This window comes from Helianthus annuus, chromosome 12 (assembly GCF_002127325.2).
Source record: "Helianthus annuus cultivar XRQ/B chromosome 12, HanXRQr2.0-SUNRISE, whole genome shotgun sequence".
In the NCBI taxonomy this organism is placed as follows: domain Eukaryota; kingdom Viridiplantae; phylum Streptophyta; class Magnoliopsida; order Asterales; family Asteraceae; genus Helianthus; species Helianthus annuus.
Window position 1 is genome coordinate 75,431,710 of NC_035444.2, and position 12,555 is coordinate 75,444,264.

Here is a 12,555-nt window from a genome sequence, read left to right on the forward strand (position 1 = left end):
GACCCCCAAATGACAGAACTGACGCCTTCCAAAGGGACAACCTGGATTCAAAGACCTGAATAACCGCTTTGAAAAATAAAAACAGGTTAAAACTCTTTAGCCATCGAATTTGAACAAATTTGGCCGGTTTAGCTGAGCCAATTTAGTTTGTGATGTTTCAAAATCTTAGTTAACAATTGGATCAAAATATTTCGAACCGAATCATATACACACTACTCAATGATGTCATTCTTCTAATTTTCTTTTGGTTTGTCATGTTTTCAGAGACCGTAGTTATAACTAAACAAGAAATTGAAACCTCTCTTGCAAAGAGAAAAAAAAGACTTTGAATTAACAATACGAAAACTAAACTGTCAAAACTGAAACATTTTGAACGGTTTAACTAACCTAGTCAGCTTAACCAGTTTGATTTGTTGTTTTCAGTGACTGTAGTTAATAGTTGAATCCGAACTTTGCATAGAAAAAACGATCCAACCCAAACACCCTAATTAGAAATATCGTTCGCTTATTATTTTTCATTTGTTTTTTGTATAATTGATTATGGTGCTGTTTGTTTTTTTAGATGTAAAACGTCTGCAGTCTGCGGACCACATCTGCAGACTTCTGTAGCAGAAGAGCTAGACCAAACCTCTGCAGTCTGCAACAAGAAGACTGTTTGTTTTTTACTTCTACAAACTGCTAAAATATAAATAAACTGATTTATTAAACTTAATAAAGTTTTTCAACATTCAAACTTAAATAATAGTTATACAATACTGAAATAATATTCATAAAAAAGACAATAACATTTTTTTTAAAATCATTTAATCCATGCAATGCATTAAATGCTCGGCTATCTCATCTTGTAACTGAGTCATATATTCCCGATCCGATTTAGTACCATGTGCTTCAACCTCTTCTTCATCAGCATGAATGTGCACTTGCCTGTTATGCAATGTTACATTGGGTTAAGCATCTTAGTTAATACATCATTTGTATGAATAAGCAATTTACGCATGTATAAGTAAGTTATTTACATATGTAGTGTATAAAAACATTTAAGCATGTGCACATTGAAACAATGGTATTACAACAAATAAGTATGATTAAATAGGTGTAATTGTGAAGTTTATACATGTGTAAGTGAGCAGGTTTGCTCATTTACACATGTGTAAGTCAGCCTAATTATTTGTTTAAATAACTTAATAGTATTGTACTTTTGTCACTTTGACCAGGCACATTTTAGAAAAAAAAAAAATTGTACATTCTATTGTTGGTTGGAAAATGACATAAAGAACTTTGAGAGGTCAACTGTAGAAGCTCGGAAACTAATGAAAAGATTGTACTTTGAAAAGTGAATATTCACTGAGAAGATGTGATCAAGAAAATATTGGAGTTTGAGAGAGACAAAAATGAAAAAAAAAAGACTAGATGATATTATGGATTATAACTTGTTTCTATGTTATCGCGATTAGCGTATATCAAGGATTATAACTTATGTTTTCTTCTTATCATGGTTAACATATGTCAATGATTATAACTTGTTATGTAATTTAATATTTTTGATTATTTATAATACTATTTTGGTTTAAATTCATAATTTACACGTGTGTAATACAGTTGCAAATGTGTATAAATAAACTAACATAATGAGCATTAACAAATTAACACATGGGTAATACAAATGCACATATGTTATATAGAAACAAATTAGTGATAGTAAAAAGTTTACACATGTGTAATTTGGATGCATAAGTGTAAAATAGAAACAAATAAGTTACATTGAACAATTTGCAAATGTGTAAGGCAAATCACACAAGAATACATGTAACTTACACATATGTAAAACTAACAACTTACACATATGTAAACCAGTTGCACATTATGTAAAAAAGACCCAAATATATGACAAAGACCAGTTACACGTGTGTAATTCATCTATACATGTGTAACACCTACATAGATATGTAACGGCGAATAGTTTACACATGTGTAAATCGGTTACACATGTGTAAAACTGATACAAATATGTGATAGTGAACAATTTACGCATGTGTAATTCAACAACATATATTAAAAACAAACAAAGATACGTGACAATGGAATATGAACCAACTTAGTTTTTTAAAAGCATATTTCTGTCTCAAATGTAACCAAATTCATTGTACAAACAACCCACGAAAATGAAGGTTAGCATCATAAGAATACATGACACTCGCACATTTGTAAAGCCTACACTTACACTTATGTAAAATCAATCGTTACACATACATAAATATGAATAGACACATAAAAATTCTTGTAGCACCATCAACATTCTCACTCATCCGATGCAGCCTTGCAGACATCTTTTTCACTTCAGCATCACGTACGTACGTATACGTACATGTCCTCGTATCTTCTAGCTTTGAAATAGTCTTTTACAATAGTAGCACATGTCAAAAGTCTTTGAACACGACTTGTGTCGATTAACAATCATAACTCTCGTTCGCCAGTGATCCTTTTTCAGGCCCCACCAATATGGTTTTCGACACCAGCTAGTGACAATGGACATATTTACACATGTGTAAAACCTATTACATAAGAATAAATTTTAGTTAAAATAAAAATGGTTTGATGCGAACTATTATTTACATAAACATATATCAGTTTAAAGTGACACATATAACATCACATAATTCTGACTTAGACTCCACATAACACCTCTCATGTGACAACTGTGTTCTGTAATCGATGTACTATTTAAAACAATGTTGGTTATCAATAAAACAATGTGCTTTGGTGTTATTATATGTGCTTTGGTGTTATTATATGTGTATTTTTGTTTGGTGATTTTACAATTTCATTAGATTCCAATTTCAAGCTTTAAATCGCTTTCTGGAAGGTTATACGCAAACTGGTGCGTAAACGCAGTCAGTATAATGCGAAAAACACTCCGGAATAGTGACATAGGCTTCACATACCTTAAATAACCTCCACATAACTTAGAAATAAGTTTTGGATGGTTTGGTGTGTTGAAATCAAGTTTGTTCGATCGCAGGGACTATTTGTGTCAAACTGCGAAACTATACTGATTCGTATAGTAACGAACATTCTGGAACTTGATCATAAGTTAAAAATACCCTACATAACCTTTACATAGCTTAGAAATAGTATTTGAGGGGTTTTGGTATGCTAAAATAAACTTTATTGATCAATAGGGACTAAAAGCGTCAAAAAGTGCACAAGTTTGCACTTTCGCGCATATTTTACGTTCTGAATACATCCGGACATCCAAAAATTCATGTAATCATTAAAATATTATGTTTTAGTGATTGGCTTGATAAAAATCCATTCGTCGCTTGATTTGGATCGTTTTTGCGTTCGTTACGACTTCCATCGTAATTTACCGAACAACGCAATCTATGACCAAACGAGCCGACATCAGAGATATTTTTGAGCACATTTCAAGTTCTCTATACTTTAACTTCATTTCAGAACCTTTACATGGGGTTAACAGGGCTTAAACGTTCCAAAACGCATCAAAAACCAAGTTTGGAGGTGCAGGGGCCTGTTCTGCCAATTGCTGAAAGTTTCTGCCAGCACACAAGGTCCTTACGGACCGTATGGGAGTGCTTACGGTCCGTAAGCCACCCCCAGCTCAGCAGAATCTGTTTTCCTTAAAAACCCAGCTTCCCATTGTTTTGCACATGGTTTCCTTGTTTCTATGGGCTGGTTTTGGGTGCCCCTTGTTTACCAAATTAGTGGGTGCAAGTGTAGGGCTGAGATTGAAGCTCGGTTTTCGATAAACGATCCTAACGGTTGTGTGATAACTATAAATACCCCTCCATTTCTTCACTTGCAACTCACACCTTGATTCTAAAAGTTCTCTAAGTTGGAGCTCTAAGCACTCCATACCTGAGAATATTTGGGATCAAGACTCCATTCTTCGACCTTCTGTAAGTATTCTTTCATTCTTTTCATTCGTTTTTATCATTAAAGTCAAACTGTGTTTGAGTTTCTGCTTTGACCAGTTTATGGTCAACGCGAAGTTCGTTTGAACTTCATAACGTGAGCGTAATCACGATGGTTATAGTTCCTAGTGACTATACCTACTGATTACCACGTTATCTAGGCTCAGTGACGAGTCATAGTTTCGGCCAAAATGCGTATTTACGCGTATTTTGTAACCAAACTACTCTAGGGTATCAAAATCGTTTGTTTTGATATCAAAACCTGTTTTCTAACTTAACTAAACATGGTCTAGCATGTTTAGCTCGTCACTTTTTAGATTAGTGCTTGTGTAGAGTCGTAAGTCAAGCGGACTAAACACCCCGCTTAGACTTTCGAACACGACCCGTTTGGTCGATCATTAGGATCCGACCAAACATACTTAGTGACCATAGTTGCATAGGGAATAACCTTCCGAGGTTATACCTTATGGTTACTTAGGTTTAATTAGTCGCATGATAGATAGTTTATATGCCCTTGGTAAATGACCAAAATACCATTTTCTTACATAATTGGTAATTAAGCATATGTAACCTAAACTTTTGTCACGTAACTAATTATGCAACATATTTAAACATGTATGGGCATATAATACTTGTCATAGGACTAGCTAGACGTCTCAAACGCGCATTGCGCGCACGACGCGTTAAAGTAGCGTAAGCTACCTTAATGGGTTGCAATGGGTCGAAAGCACTTAGGTTAGGTTTCAATTTAGGATGTAGGCTTTGTTAAACCATATCACATGAGTTCCAACATTCATTTGGTTTACAAAACCTCATTCTATCCGATCGTCCGATATTAGGCGTCTATTGTTTGACTAGTGATTCAATTACTAGGCGCTACTTGATTTCTCTGGTTTACTTGAGTTTGTTGAAGTTCTATTGATTGAGGATACTTTGCACTTCATGTGAGTACATAGTTCCCCTATTTTACTGTTTTCAATTGTTTTGGGGTGATTCATATGTACAAAATGATTTTCAAGGTTTAAAACGATGGTTTTTCAAAAACAATTAAGATGGTTTATACTAAACTAATAACGATTTCAATAAAGTGAACAAACTTGTTGGTTGTAGTTACATAACAAATGACATTCATTAGCATTTGATCAAGCCGACCAGTATTAGACTATGGTGCCATAGGATCTGACAAATCCCGTTATGTGTGGGGGTTGTGGGTAGCAACTGAATCTGATGATAGTTAACTTACCCTTTGGTGGTTTGTTAAAGCGAGAAGCAAGTTGATCGAGTCACAAAGGTTTGAATGTTGTTAGCGAGACGACCAAGAATAGTTATTCACCAATTAAAACAAGGATGATTTAAACGATTTTAAACGAGTTAACGATTTTGAAACGATTTGAACAAGTTAAACAAATTGGATAAATGATGGGTTTTTGGTTAGTGTTTAGATAACGGGACGGGTGTAATGTGATGAAAGCATGGTGGATACGCCGCTGGTACTTCCTATATATAAGTGTTTTCAACATATTACATATCGTGGCGTTATTTAGTTCACTTGGGTAAACAATTTTGAAACGATGTCACACAACAATGTTTTCTAAGAGTTATAAACCATACGAGTTTTTAACAAGTTTTTACAAGATATTTTACAAGTTGGTTTTCTAAAACAAATGTTTTTGGGTTAAGAATCATGGCTACGAGATTCTACAAACTATAACCAACTTGATTTGAGTTGGTTAAATTATGTTACAATACACTTTTTAAAACAAGGTTTGTATTTTGACTCTTGTAGTCTAATAAAGTACTGCAACATATAAACGAGCCATGATTCCGACACTCTTATAAAACCTATGTACTCGCCAGCATTTCTTTGCTGACTTTGTTTTTACATATGTTTCAGGTATTGTTGATTGAATGATTTCTAGGATGCATGCGTCACATAGGATCTGGACGAGGCCTTAGTGACATAATAACAATGATAGTCGATATATAACTTGTTTGTTCTATGTTAAGACAATGTAAATTTACTTAAAATTTAAATAAAACGAAACTTTTTGTATCCATGGTTGTGAAACGATAATTCTGTTACAACACTCCCCGACGTTTCCGCCACGTTTTGTTGTTTTAACGTGGTCGGGGTATGACATCTCAACCATCCAACATGGAAATAAAAGTGAAACGAAGATTATTATCAAAGAAGAAATAAACCAATTTCTAGGATTATTTATTCTGATTATCTTCTATTCATAAGATCGATTACATAAGAAACTAGAAAAACGAAAAAAACCCGCGTTGCAAATAGTTAAGAGTAAATGAGAAAACTACTTGAAAATCAAAATAAATACAACAATATTTAAGTGTATCACTTTAATTTGAGGCGACTCAAACCAGTGAAGCATAAAAGAAGATAGAACATACACATACAAAGTTCGGCCATAAAGCTAGATTTAGAAAAACATTTCGAATGAGCAACACGGGCTCAAGTTCTAATATCACCCACTTAGTCAACAAACCAAACGGGTCAAAAGTGACATGTTTTAACTCTATAATGTAAGGCTCAAAAGTGTGTAGACCACCTGCAGAAGTAGATCCACCCATCTGGCTGTTAATTTTTAAATAATCAGTAGCTAGAATATTTTATCGACTTCTGTAACCCAACCGTCTGTATGGGGGCCCGCACATCAAAACTGAATGTGAGAGCCCAAAATATTAGGTGTATCCATGTAGGAAAACAGACTCTCGGTAGGATTCCCATCATTAATGATATACTATAACAAACAAACTTTGCAACGGATTAAAATGTAACGTCAGGGCAGCAGATAACATGCGATACAAAAAGTAAAACTCGTTTTACTTGCCTGCCAATTCCAAATCACAATTAGGATACACTTTAAACATTGCTTTAGCTAATAGGATATTGAATTTATATAATGCTTTTACCATTAGAACTACCTTTAAACTATGCAAAACATAAAACTCACTTTGGCATTTTAACAAACAGGTTATGTGCACTGAAATTGATACAATAATTCCTTTCCATGCCCATATTTTATCCCTAAATTCAACAAAATCAGGACATTTAATGGAAAAGAAAAATAGTGTACATACCACACAGATGGCCAATTATCAGAGTTAGGGTTTTGGTAGTCGTTGCATACGAAGCAATTGGAAGAATCTGATGTTTCTCCATCTCTAATGAACCGCAAAACTACAACTATTAATCTACAAATCGAATCAGAGTAATGGATAAAATCGAATCAGTTCATCACAGATCTAGGAAGGTCGTGACTGCACATGAATTTTGAATCATAGATGTGCGTATTTTTCGGCGATTGAAAACAGGGGCGACGCTTTTAAGCTTCTAGCAAGTTGGGGGAATGGTGATTTTACTGGGTAGTCTAATTCATTGGGTTGTAGATTTACCAATTTACCCTTATAATTAAAATCCTAAGGAATATAAATGTGTGGCTGATAATTGTTCTCACTGTTCTCACAAAAGATGAGTGTTCTCATTTAAACCCTCCCCTATATATATATCACACCCTGAATTTTGCGGAAGCGTGATTATGGTGTGACTTCCTTAATACCATTGCATTCAATCATAACAACAATTAAATGATAAAAACCATAGATGTTCATCCATAAATTAAGTTTAAAAACATGACAACGTTGTCTTAAAACATAGAAATTCAAATACGAGTACAAACCATGCAACTTGTTTAAAAGTTCACAAAGACTCGACCAATGACATTAAATAAAACCAGGATTTGGAAGACGTGTCTCGTCCAAGAATAAGACACACTGACCAAACCCTAAGACCATGGATGATATCTTTTATTCTTAACGCAGCTTGAAACATCCAACGCCCGCCAGATCCACTACTAATTCCCTGAAATACATGTATTTTGAGAACATCAACAAAAGTTGAGCGAGTTCATGTGTATGTTTGTGAATAAACCTTTGAAATCATTGAAAGTAAGTTTGAAAAACTCCTGGTATGAAAGCAACAAGGAAAACAGATCAATTAATGTGTAGCTAATACATTAATATTTGTGACGTGATGCAGGAAAACTCAAACCTAGCAGATTTGTCTCCGAGAAGAAGACATGGTCACCACATGGACCACCCTGGTCCGCATGGGTGTGGGCTTGATACACCCAAATAGATCTATCACTCATGTCCCTCGGTCCTACTACGAGGATTGATGGTCTTAAGCGTTGTACCCACCACTCACATGATTAAGCAGTACTCTTCCTTAGCTAACCATACCAAATCCAAATGTTTGTAAACAGTTTGTAACGTGTACTTCACCCCCGAAGTTATAAAACCGAAAACAGTTAAAGAAAAAGGGGGTCATGAACTCACAGATTTGCGTCTTCAATCACCATAACTCTAGCTCTTCGGATAAACACGACTACCTACAACGTACTAATGTCTATTAGACGAACGGGCCGTGCCTTGACTTAGTATTAATGTCTTTGAGTTACGATTCTTGTAATGTCTTCGATATTATTCCAAATTTTATAATTATTTGTTAAAATAATTAATATTTTAACTTAAATTATATTTATTAAATTTTTAGAATAATATTATATTTTCGGCTTGATACACTTCGGGTATTTACACATGTATATCCTTCCCAAGGATGGGAGTATCTTTCACTTGCATATTTTTGCCTTATATCGAGGTCGTATTCCGGTGTGTATTTATACGTACGAGAATACGTATCTTTATTGGATTCATTAAGTATTCTTTATACTTAATTTCATGTTAATTATTCCGGAATATTATCTTTAACAAAGGTCCAATATATATTTTCAAAATATATATTTTAAAGAATATTACTTAGAATAATCATTTATAATTTTTCTTTGGGCAAAAATATTTGTAATTTCTCATAAGTTTCAGAAGTTAATATATTTTCAAGTCCAATTTAGAAAATATATTTAAACTCATTTTTTCCCAAAAATGACATACTTCATATTTATTTGAGAAAATATATATTTTACTCAAAAATATTGTATTTCGTGTTTGTGCAAGAAAATATATATTTCTTAAAAATAACATATTCTCTAAAAACTTCAAGAAAAATATATATTTCATATTTGCCAAAAATAATATATTTTTCCTTGTCAAAATATGATATACTTTTGTAGTATTGTAAAAATCATATGTTTACTTCCTTGATGTCCAAAATATTATTTACCAAAATATACTTTGTGAATAAATTCTTGAATATTTTGTAAGTCTTTTTTCCATAGTTCGGTTTCATCAATATTTTGTGTGAATGTGTATATTCATTCGTTGGAATTTTTGGTAATATTTTGGATGGAAATTCTTGGTATTTTTGTGTGTTATATTATTTTAAGTCCTAAAATAATATTACTAATACACAAAATATATAAATAATCACGCACATGTGACTTCTAAATATATATTTTCCTAATACATATTTAGTCACTTTTATTTATGAAAACCAACCTCCAATAATTATATTTTTGTATAAAAAATTATGGCAAAGCTTTTGTAGCAAACTCATGGTTTAAAATACACTTGTAAATATTTGTTTGAAAATATTTTTCTAAGTGTTTATATTTTTAGAAAATTTTGCCATAGTTTCCCCTAAAAATAGAGGTTTCCATGCTTTCAAGCATATCATTTTCTTTTGTAGAAATCAACACAATCAATTCACAATCAACAACAAACAACCTTAACTTACCAATTTGCCAAAAATCATGCATTTTCTACTACTTCATGAACTTGAATATTTGTAAAAATTTGTAGTAACTTACTAGGGTTCTTAATAAGTCTTGTTACCCTTTAAAATGTGATTAGTTCTTTAAAAACTTCATTTTTACAACTTCTTGTCACATTTTCTAAAAATGTTTCTTTATGAACTCTTCTTGTTACACAAGTGTTTCTACACTTGTTTAACCATTAAAAATAAGATTTGTTTATGTAAGAGCCAAGATTTAATAAAACTCATATTTTTAACTTGGTTTCTTTGAAAGATCATTCACAAATCTTTAGATCTACATGTTTAACAACTTACTTTGTTCATTATTTTTCAAGAAATCAAAGTATTCTTTCAAGTTCATGATCTTTATGTGGATGATCTATCATCCTACAACATTTCTACTTTCATATCTTGCTAGATTATGTTTTTAATCATGATCTAGCATGAGCTTATGATGATCAACATCATTTCTACAAACAATCAATGATCAACAAGCATAGCAACTCATATTTATCAAGATTACTTCATTAAACAAGCTTATGTTTATGTTTACATCTTATGTTCTTTAGTGTTCTTCATGTTTTTGTTTATGATTCTTCTTTAACCACTAAAAATGAAAGTAAAATAGATAGATCAAGACTCTTACCACTAGCACAAGGCTAGGGATGATTCAAGTGAAGAAAATGAGAGGATAAAAGAAAACAAGAGAGGTCCTTCAAGCTTCAAGGCCACCAAGCTTCCTTGTATGATCTCTAACACCCTTCTATATATGTAGATTGTATGAAGATGAATGATTGAAGATGGTTATGTGGGGGATGGGGTTCGGCCGAGAGCAAGGAGAGAGGAAGAGAGGAGATGGTGTGTGTTTAAGTGTGTGTGAAATGAAGGTCTTGATCTTTCATGCTCTTTTATAAACCAAGTTCTCATACTAACCTTTGTATAATATGTCATTGTGTAGGGAACAAGATCCAATTGTTAACTGAAATAAAATCCATTTGGTGGGCCATATATTGGCCGTAAATAGTGGAGGGCGGGTAGTAGATTAGGGGTTAACTAGGTTGATTACAATTTAGTTCAATTCTAAGTGTTAGTTACATGTTTGGGTTATTAGATATTTTTAGGAGGTGTTATGGTGTTCGGGGACCATAACTAGCTTGGAAATGTTAAAACAGTGCTTCTAGTGTAAATTTGGTGTTTCGGATAGTGTCTGGTTGTTCGGTTGGTTACTGATTGGTTAAAGTGCTAAACTACGCAGTTTAGGGTGCTTTATGTATCTTTTTGTGACACTATTAATTCCCGACACTTAGGAAAGCATTCAGGACCATTTAATCATTTTCTGCATTATATTAGTATTTAAAATGCTGATTTTTGCTGAATTTTGTTGAATTCAGCACTTTGGGTGAGTTTTATGCACTTTCCGGCACTTAAACTATCACTAAAAGGCAGTTTTGTGATCCTTACTTTCCTATACACTATACTAGTGCCATACTTAGTTTCTGGTTCATTCTGTATCTCAATGCACTGTCTATCCATGTGTTGAGTTCTGTTAGCACTTTCCTGATCTATCAGATAACTGTGCTTACTATACTTAATGCATCATTTAAGGCAATATAGCTTTCATGCAATGTTGGTATGACATTAAATAATGTATGATGCTCATGCATGTATAAAGAGAAATCAGAAAGCAATTAATTGAAATTCAGCACAGTCATTAATCACTAATCATAATTATTTAATTGTACGGATACCTGGATTTTTAACAGTTGTTACAATATATATATATATATGGTAAGGTTCATGCGAGAACCACCTTTATTGCGAGAATATAATATCAAAAACCTAACCCCCCCCCCAAAAAAAAAAAAAAAAAAAAAAAAAAAAAACCTAAACCCCCCTCCCCCCCCCCCCCCAAAGCTAAAATGCTAAAAACTAAACCCCTAAAAAACCTAAAAAATAAAAAAAAAAATCTAATTTTTTTTTAATATTTTTATGTTAAAATCGCTACTTTTAGTAGCCAAAAAAAATATTTTTTTTGCTACTAAAAGTAGCGATTTTTTTTATAAAAAGTATTAAAAAAGAAATTTGTGTGTTTTTTAGCTATTTTTAGGCATTTTTGGTTGTGTTCACATTGGTTCTCGCAATTCTCGCAATAAAGGGTGGTTCCTAACAGATCTTTGTCCTATATATATATATATATATATATATATATATATATATATATGCCAACATAGTCAAAATAAAGACTTTTCGAGAAAATATCAAAGTTATGTGAAAATTCTAAGTATTGGAGAAACTTAGTTGTTTGTAGAATAATTGGTCATTACATTGTTCTTACTTAATTTAGGACGTATAAACCAATTTGAGGGATTGCGATAATACAAAACGCACCCAAAGGTGAGTGTCATGAATACCCCTCTTTTTACTGTTTTATATACTGTTTGGGGGAAGAACACGTCGTTAAAAGAAAAGTATATGTTTTCATATAAAAATATGCTTTTGAATTGTATATAAACTAGGTTAGAACCCCGTGTGATACACGGGTTGAATAAATGTAATTTTATATATCAAATAATAAAAAAAATATTTTTGAAACCTCGTTTATTACATGGGTTGAATAAATGTAATTTTACATACCAAATAATAAAAAAATATATCTTTAAAATCTCATTTATTACATTGGTTAAATAAATGTGATTTTATATATTAAATAATAAAAAAGTTATATCTTTAATAACTCTGTGTATGATACGGGGTGAGTAAATTTTATTTTATATATTATTAATGAAAAAAGTTACATTTTTAAGAACATCATGTATTGTATGAGTTGAGCACATTTAATTTTATATACCAATCAATAAAAAATTATATCTTATTATCTTTATAAACTTGTGT